This window comes from Mus pahari, chromosome 5 (genome assembly GCF_900095145.1).
Source record: "Mus pahari chromosome 5, PAHARI_EIJ_v1.1, whole genome shotgun sequence".
NCBI classification, from domain to species: domain Eukaryota; kingdom Metazoa; phylum Chordata; class Mammalia; order Rodentia; family Muridae; genus Mus; species Mus pahari.
The window spans coordinates 4,340,992-4,349,093 of record NC_034594.1 but is presented as its reverse complement, the minus strand read 5'-3'; positions in this window follow the sequence as shown (position 1 = coordinate 4,349,093).

The following is an 8,102-nucleotide window of genomic DNA, read 5'->3' as shown; positions in this document are numbered from 1 at the left end:
CCATCATTGGGAAGAGAGGCCCCTTGGTCTTGCAAACTTTATATGACCCAGTACAGGGGAACACCAGGACCGAGAAATGGGAGTGGGTGGGTAGGGGAGCAGGAGCGGGGGGGAGGGTATAGGGGACTTTCAGGATAGCATTTGAAATGTAAATGAAGAAAATATCAAATAAAATAAAAAAAATAGACTTATTCTATTTTTAAAGGTCATGCAGGTGGAATGTTCTCAAAGTCATAACTCACACACAGATTCAAGAGATCTATTTTGATTCTATATTGGCCAAAGCCAAATAAAGAATTGACATTGACACAAAGTATTTCATGCTTCCCTAAATATTCTTGTCTTTCCTATCACCTCATCCCAGTCCCATGTCAATCAAATGAAATTATGCCATAATAAGAATATTTTTTTACTTTATTTTATTTTATTTTATTTTGGTTTTTCGATACAGGGTTTCTCTGTATAGCCCTGGCTGTCCTGGAACTCACTCTGCAGACCAGGCTGACCTCGAACTCAGAAATCCACCTGCCTCTGCCTCCTGAGTGCTGGGATTAAAGGCGTGAGCCACTACACCTGGCAATAAAGATATCTTATTCATGGAAACTTGTGGCGTATGATTCTTTGGGTTGATCTCTTTTCACTTAGTATCCTTCCTTTAGAACCATTAAGGTGTTACTTAACAATATCAATACATAAGAATATATCAACATTTCTCTAGGCATCTGGTGACAGGACACTTGATTCTTTTACTGTTTTCATTTTTTATATCAACAATAAATCTCCTATAAATAGTTATGTGTAGGTTTATATTAAAAACACTTAATTTCATTCTTCTGAGTACAATATTCAAGAATATAAGTATATAATAATGTAAATAACATGTTCAATTTCATAAGAAACTTCTAAACAATTTTCCACAATGGCTGTGAAATTTTACATTCCATGGAGCTTTGAGTGAGGAATGCCCCCATAGGCTTGGGTGTTTTTGGACACTTGGTTGCCATTTGGTGATACTACATGGGGAGGTTTAGGTGGTCAACCATTGGAGTGGACCTGGGACTACACAGCCTCTCTCTGCTTTCTGTCTGCTCTGTCTGCTTGGTGTTTGAGGTTGATAGGTGGTTGTTCTCAACTTTCTGCTCCTCTTGGTGTTTCTTCTCTTTGCTCTTGTGATGCTCCACCATGATAGACTCATAACCTTCTGGAGTCAAACACCAAAATATACATTCTTCCTTGATTTGCCTTGGTCATGGTATTTTATCACAACAGCAAAAAGAGTATCTAATATGCATATTTTACCAAACAAATAAAAGAACACACGAGATCAATTTGTCTTCATCTCATTAGCATTTAGCATTACCACTGTTTAATTTTGACTGTTCTACTGGGTCCACAGTGGTACTGCACTGCAGCTCTGACTTGCTTTTCTCTAACATCTAATGATTTTGTTAAACTTGAGTTTTGAGTTGAATAAGCTGAGTAACTCTTACTCAATCTTTGGCATTTATTGTTTTCCTATATTATAGTCTTATAAGACTTTCATATTATTAAATAATATAAGACTCTTCACAAGCAGAATATTTTTAAAACTATTCATTAATTACTGACTACCAACAGGATTCTTTCTATTCATAATTGATAATATTAAATATATATAGATCATTAAAGCATAGTCATTTTACTCAGTAGGAGACCATTGTCCAGGAATATCAATAACTTATTCAAAACTAATTTTTTTCTGGAACCAGAATCTAGTCATCCAGGATCTTTATCAGCACCCCTTTATCACCATCATGTTTTGTTAAAATGACTCTCTGTGTGGTGTGCATGTATGTGTGTGTGCATGTACCTCTGTGTGTATGTGTACACATGTGTGTGCATGTGTGTTGTGTGTCTGTGTCTGTGCATGTGCCTCTATGTGTGTGTGTGTGTACACACAGGTTTGTGTGTGTGTGTGTGTGTGTGTGTGTGTGGTGTGTCTAGCTGGCCAGCTGGCTGGCTCTCACTGACTAGCTGGCTATGTGTGTATATGTACATGTGTATACTTGATTAATGTTTCTGTGTTTCCCTACCACCTTGCTATTGTTACTTTTAAAATCTTTTTTGTTACTTTTAAAGGGGGATAATATATTATATATTATTCACTTTAATTTACAAAGCATTGCAAAGCCTGCACAGCTGAATCCGTGTGAATGTCCTGGTGACAGGTGGTAGGATGGCCAGGCATGAATAAAGAGATGGTATATGAGTAAGTTGGTAGGAGATAAGTGGCTCTGTGAACTGCCACATTTTAATAATGGAAGAATGAGGAGATGGAGTTAAGTGCAAAAGAAATTTATATTCCCATTGGATTGATCTTGTGTGTGTGTGTGTGTGTGTGTGTGTGTGTGTGTGTGTGTGCGCGTGCGCGTATGTGTGTGTGTGTGTATTTTTCTTCCCTTTCTCTGATACTTTTATTCTGTGGCTAGATATCTCTCAGAGTCTTCCACATGATTCAGGTAAGCACTGTACTATTGTGGTGCATCCCTAGACCATTTGTCCAGTCTGAGTCCAATGCATCCAATACTATGTCTGAACCTTTGCATTTCACCTTGTTTTCATGTTTACATTTAATATTCAACATCATGAAACAAATAAGTGAGCTCTTTAGCATATAATTTGACAAGATGTGAACCATCATGGGTGGGTACAGTACCCCTAAAAAAGAGGGCTATGGACCTTGCTTCCTGCTTCTTTCATGTCTGAATGTAGAGAAAAAAAAGACACGTTCTATGTTGTAACAAATTGTTCTAACTGATCCAAATCTTCCTTCTTCATATATCAGAATTCCCAGTCTGTGGAACTGTGAACAATACATATCTGTGGTTGATAAACTACCCTATCTATGCAACTTTGTAAAGTAACTCAGACTGAGACCAATTTTGATAAAACTGGAGCAATTCACCTATCTATGGAGGTAAGGAGGAGAAATAAGGGTCACAGGCAAACACGAACTTTCCCACCTTCTCAACACTTCAATCTGATAGACCTGACGCACTGTAAGCACCATGCTGCAAGTCTCACACTTCTCAATTCTATCTAACCTTAGCATAGTGTACAGTTGGTCAGGAAGAGAGAAGATAAAAATGCCTGTATGAGTGGCAGGGAACAGGCAGTAAGCTTAAGAAAATGAACAAAAGACAGCGTGCTCCACTCCCTTCATTTCTCAAACATACAGGAAGGAGAGGACCACAGGGATGGAGAGAAACCTGAATGTTATATTACTTAAAAAGAAATTATGCAGGGATCATTGCAGAAAGGGGTGGAAACATTCTAAGTGTCAAAAGATCAGGGAGTTTGCTGTGTCATTGGATCTCCTAGGAGTGTCAGAAGCTACAGCATAAAGTTCAACTACACAGGAGCAGAACAAGGACAACAACCACAGGGGTGCTGAAGTGGACTGTAGAAGACCATGAGGATTTATCTCTTCACAATGAACCTTAGACAATTAAACCATGTTGAGATCACGAGGAATGTGACCTAGGGAAGAGCGCACCAATTGGTTGTCAGTGCCAAATCATCAGCTCTTAACACACAGCCAAGTACCATTATAGTGTTACATAGTTGTTATAGTATTATAAATATATAGTCTATATTTGTGTATTTAGGAATACATATGTAGCATATGTGGGAATGTTGAGAATGATGTTCATGAGGGCAGCTAGACACTAGGGTATACAAGAAGACTATGGGCTAAATCTTCTGATGTATGAACAGAACACTTAAGATTGAGGCAGAACTATCCAAAAGGAGAAAATAAGCCACAGAGGATCTTCACACTTTGGAAGGAGAATAATTCTCGGAAAGCTGTTCTCAAGGGATCAAGAAAAATATCATCTCTGTCTCAAGGCTATGTGAAAGACAATGATCTCTTCTGGTCAGGTTTAATATTGACCCCCAAAGATACCACTCCTGCATGTTCATTGTTAAAAGACAAAAAATATGACAATCCATGTAGAGCAATTAAAACAAGACTGGGACATGTCACAGGACCAAGCAATGTTACTGTAATACAAATGTTGAGAACGTTTACAGAAAATAAGTTACCTTTCTGTTTCACAGGCAAGGAAATTCAAATTTATTAACATTCAAAGTCTTACTCTAATCTCTGCAAGATTGTATTCTGTTGGGTTTCCAAGTGCCTAAAGGAGTCACACCAGCATCATTCTAAGTAATTGTCTATTCCAGGAGAGGGCTTGATAACATGTGGGGCTCGAACCACATTCTAGGGAAGGAGGGTCTGGTCCAAAAGCATTTTGAGATGTTTCTTTTTAAATGAAATGTTACTATAATACAAATATAATAAAATAACATTAATTCTAGCAAAAACTCTGTTATAATTTAGGTACCTATGTAACCATCTATTCTTAGGAATTCTTATCTAAATCTTTTCCATTTACAGTGCTTATAGGTTTGCAGGTAAATGAAATGTAACGATTTGTTTTCAAGTCACTTAATTTGCCCCACTCTTCAGAGAGAGATGAGCTAAATGTCAGAAGGACAGCACATGACTTGACTAGAGTGATTGACATTAAGACTTTGGCCCTCAGTCCTCTTAGCATAAAACCTCAGACGACATCTTCCAATGAACGATACCAGGAAACTGTTAAAGGAATCTATAATGGGATTATTCATATCACATAATATCAAAACCTGAAATTATTCAAGGCACAACTAGGGATTGAAAAAGAATACAAAGTGGAGAAATTATTCCAAAACACTGCTGTTAAGCAGTCCGAGTTTGATTAATATGGAAGATGATCAGCCTCAGAAGAATACAGCAGAGGCCATGAACTCTGGTGGCAAGTCAGGAGACACATACGGCAAGTAAGCAAGTGAAACAGAGAAGAATATTAATTGCAGAATGACCTTTCAGAAGAAAAGAGGATAATAGTCCTTCCTGGTCCTAAGACAGAAACATTCCCACCTGTGGAATTCCTCATGCAATAAATGACAGCAGTGGAACTTTACCAATTTTAAGATTAAAATAGGTATTTGGCTGACTTTGAGCCCAAATCTGACATTCCATCTCAGCCAACTACTTTCAGGAACATCTCATGAAAGCCAAAAGTTCCTGGAAGCCAGAAAGACTACATGTTTGCAAATTACTGTAACTGTATATAGATAAAGTGACCATTTAATTTATCACCCAAACCAGGGTATACTTTGGTGAATGCTATACATGCAAATGATGGTAGGAGGGGCACAAATTCCTATGTTCTTTGAGAAGCTAGAGGGCATTATCATTTTTTTTACAAATGCCATTCTTGTGTGACTGATTGCATTAGTGTTCATGGGAATGATGTCAGAGTACACATGGATAGAAGCAAGAAATCTAACTTCTTGGAGGACATCCACCTACCAGACAAGGCGCATCTCAGTAGGTTTAGTAGATGTTTGAAAGTATTTTTTATACTTTAAAATTATTTAGAAATTAAAATTAAGTATTTCTAATAAATGTGCAGAATCCTGAGTCACAAGTGCACTACCTATTTGCTCCCCAGAGAAGAGACTGGCTTGCACTTTGCCTATTGATCTTGTGTGAGCTTGCATGTATATACGCACCTCTGGCTCTCAAGACAACCTTTGACATAAAAAACATTTGGGGGCAGGAGAGATGGCCCAGCAGTTCACATCACTTGCTGCTCTTCCAGAGAACCTGAATTTAGTTCTCAGAACTCAAACTGGGAGGCTCATACCCAGCTCCAGCTCCAGCTCCAGCTTCAGGAGATCCAACACAATTTTCTGGACTCCAATGTTGCAGGCACACATATATCATACACACAAACACACACAGACACACACACATGTATTTACACTATACACACACACACACACACACATACATACATACATATGATTTTAGATGCTGATGGTAAGGATTTGTTACACTTACAGCACATGTGCACCTCTCAAGTTCCACATATTCTTCAGTCAGGATCCATGGACCATTACTTATACCTCAGACCACCCTGGTAATCACAATCCTCTCATGGCCATCTTCCTCATGTATAGCTCTTCGTGTCTTTACATATAGCTTCCTTTCCCTTGGATGTCTGTGGTCTTGTCTTTTATAAGGACACCTAATCCAAAATGACAGCAGTTGAGCTAATTCTGTGATGCACTTTTCCTAAGCAATGCTGCCATCTGAATTTTGATTGGCTTTCCTTTGGAAAGCAATAATACCGACCATAGGTCTCAGATGCTAATGACGAGTTAAAACTGACGTGTAACAGTGATATTTTTTTATACGCTACAGTTAAAACCTCAGTTGCTTGAACTAAATTAATAATGAACTTCAGTGCCCAATTTTAGAGTGCTTTTGAGAAGTGATGATTTTAGAGTTATCAATGGAAAGAGTAGATTTGGATGGTTTCAGGCTATGTTCTAAAACAGTATTCATGTTGCCCTCAAGGAAATGTGATGCATGTCTTATAAATAGATAACTAAGGTTTTATTTATTTATTTTTATTAATATTGGTCAGACAAGGAGACTTATACCAGGCATTCCATGCCCTTCTAATTGAAGGCTTCAGGTAACAGGGACTGAGTCAAGTTTTTCTTCAAACCTTGACTGAGGCATGCTTTCCCATCAGGAGATAACATAGCTCTATGGTTCAATGCATTTGGGAAAAGGCAGCCATCCACACAGAGCAGCAAATGATTATACCTTAGCACTCTGTATTTGTTACTGCACCTTGTGAATTTCTGGGAGAGAGTGATTGTGCACATTTCCCCAAGTCCCTTGAGCATGGTTTAGTGGGGGTGCCTCAAGGATTTATCTAGCTGCACTTTTGGGGCACATACCTTAACTGTTTGCTTGCATATCTAAAGATGGAGAAGTTCTGCTTTTATGCATGTACATTTAAGAAACCTCTTCTTTTGTGCTTTCCAATTTTGTTTTGATCTTCTCCATAGTGGATAAGAAGGGAGAAACAGCATAGGGTGGCAGTTATACATGCACACCACCATTTATTCACTTGCTATTTTCACACTCGTGTACAGGGTCTAGTAAGGTAGCTATGAACAGAAGTGTATTTGAGCAGCAGGTTTCTTTATATTGATATTAAGATTGTAGTGTAAGCAGTCAGTCATTTCCCTCAAATAATTCTGACAAATTGTTATGTAATAAAATGGATTCCCTCCCAAATTTGTGTTGAAATTTTGACTTCCAGTTCCATTAAGTATAACTGTATTTTGGAGACAAGAAAATTTTTTGCACATAGTGTGTGTGTGTGTGTGTGTGTGTGTGTGTGTGTGTGTGTGTTCATGCTGGCTCTCTCTCTGATCATGTCAGTCCTAGTTACTAAACTCAAGTTGTCAGGCCTGTTGAGTCCCTTCACCTGCTGAGCTATCTCTCCAGCCCCCCACAAGGTCTAGATTAACAGGTAAATACGATTAAATGTGTTTATAAGTGTCAGGTCTTAACCTAGTAGGACAGATATTCTTTCGTGTGGAGAGAGAGACACCAAAGACACACATATTCAGATGGCACCTTTAAGCCAAGAAGAAGGGCCTCAGAGGAAACAAGCCTGTAGACATCTTCATCTTGAAATTTCAGCTTTCAAAACTTTCCAAATATAAATTCCCATTACATAAGCCGCTCTACTAATGCTATTTTATTATAGCAACCAAAGTAAATTAAAGCAGCATTATTAATTGTTTATTGAGTTCTTGCTGTTGAGAGTTTTCCTCAGTCAGTTCCCATCTATACTGAGGCTCTGTTTGTATTTCAGAAGACTTTCAGGAGAACCAGCTTCCTTCAGTGCCTTAATAACAGAGATAAACATATTACTTGGGGAGAGCTTGAAATTGAAAAGAGCATACAAAGTGTTTTTTCACACAGATGATGACTTAACATGTGTCTTATTTAATACACACCATCCATCCAAGGTAAGTGCCTCTATTCTATTTTACACAGATGCAAGGGTTGTTATTTAGCCAGGGTCAAGATCGTCTTGATAGAGCCAGAATTCCAACTCAGGTTCCTTCCTTCCTTCCCTCCTTCCTTCCCTCCTTCCTTCCTTCCTTCCTTCCTTCCTTCCTTCCTTCCTTCCTTCCTT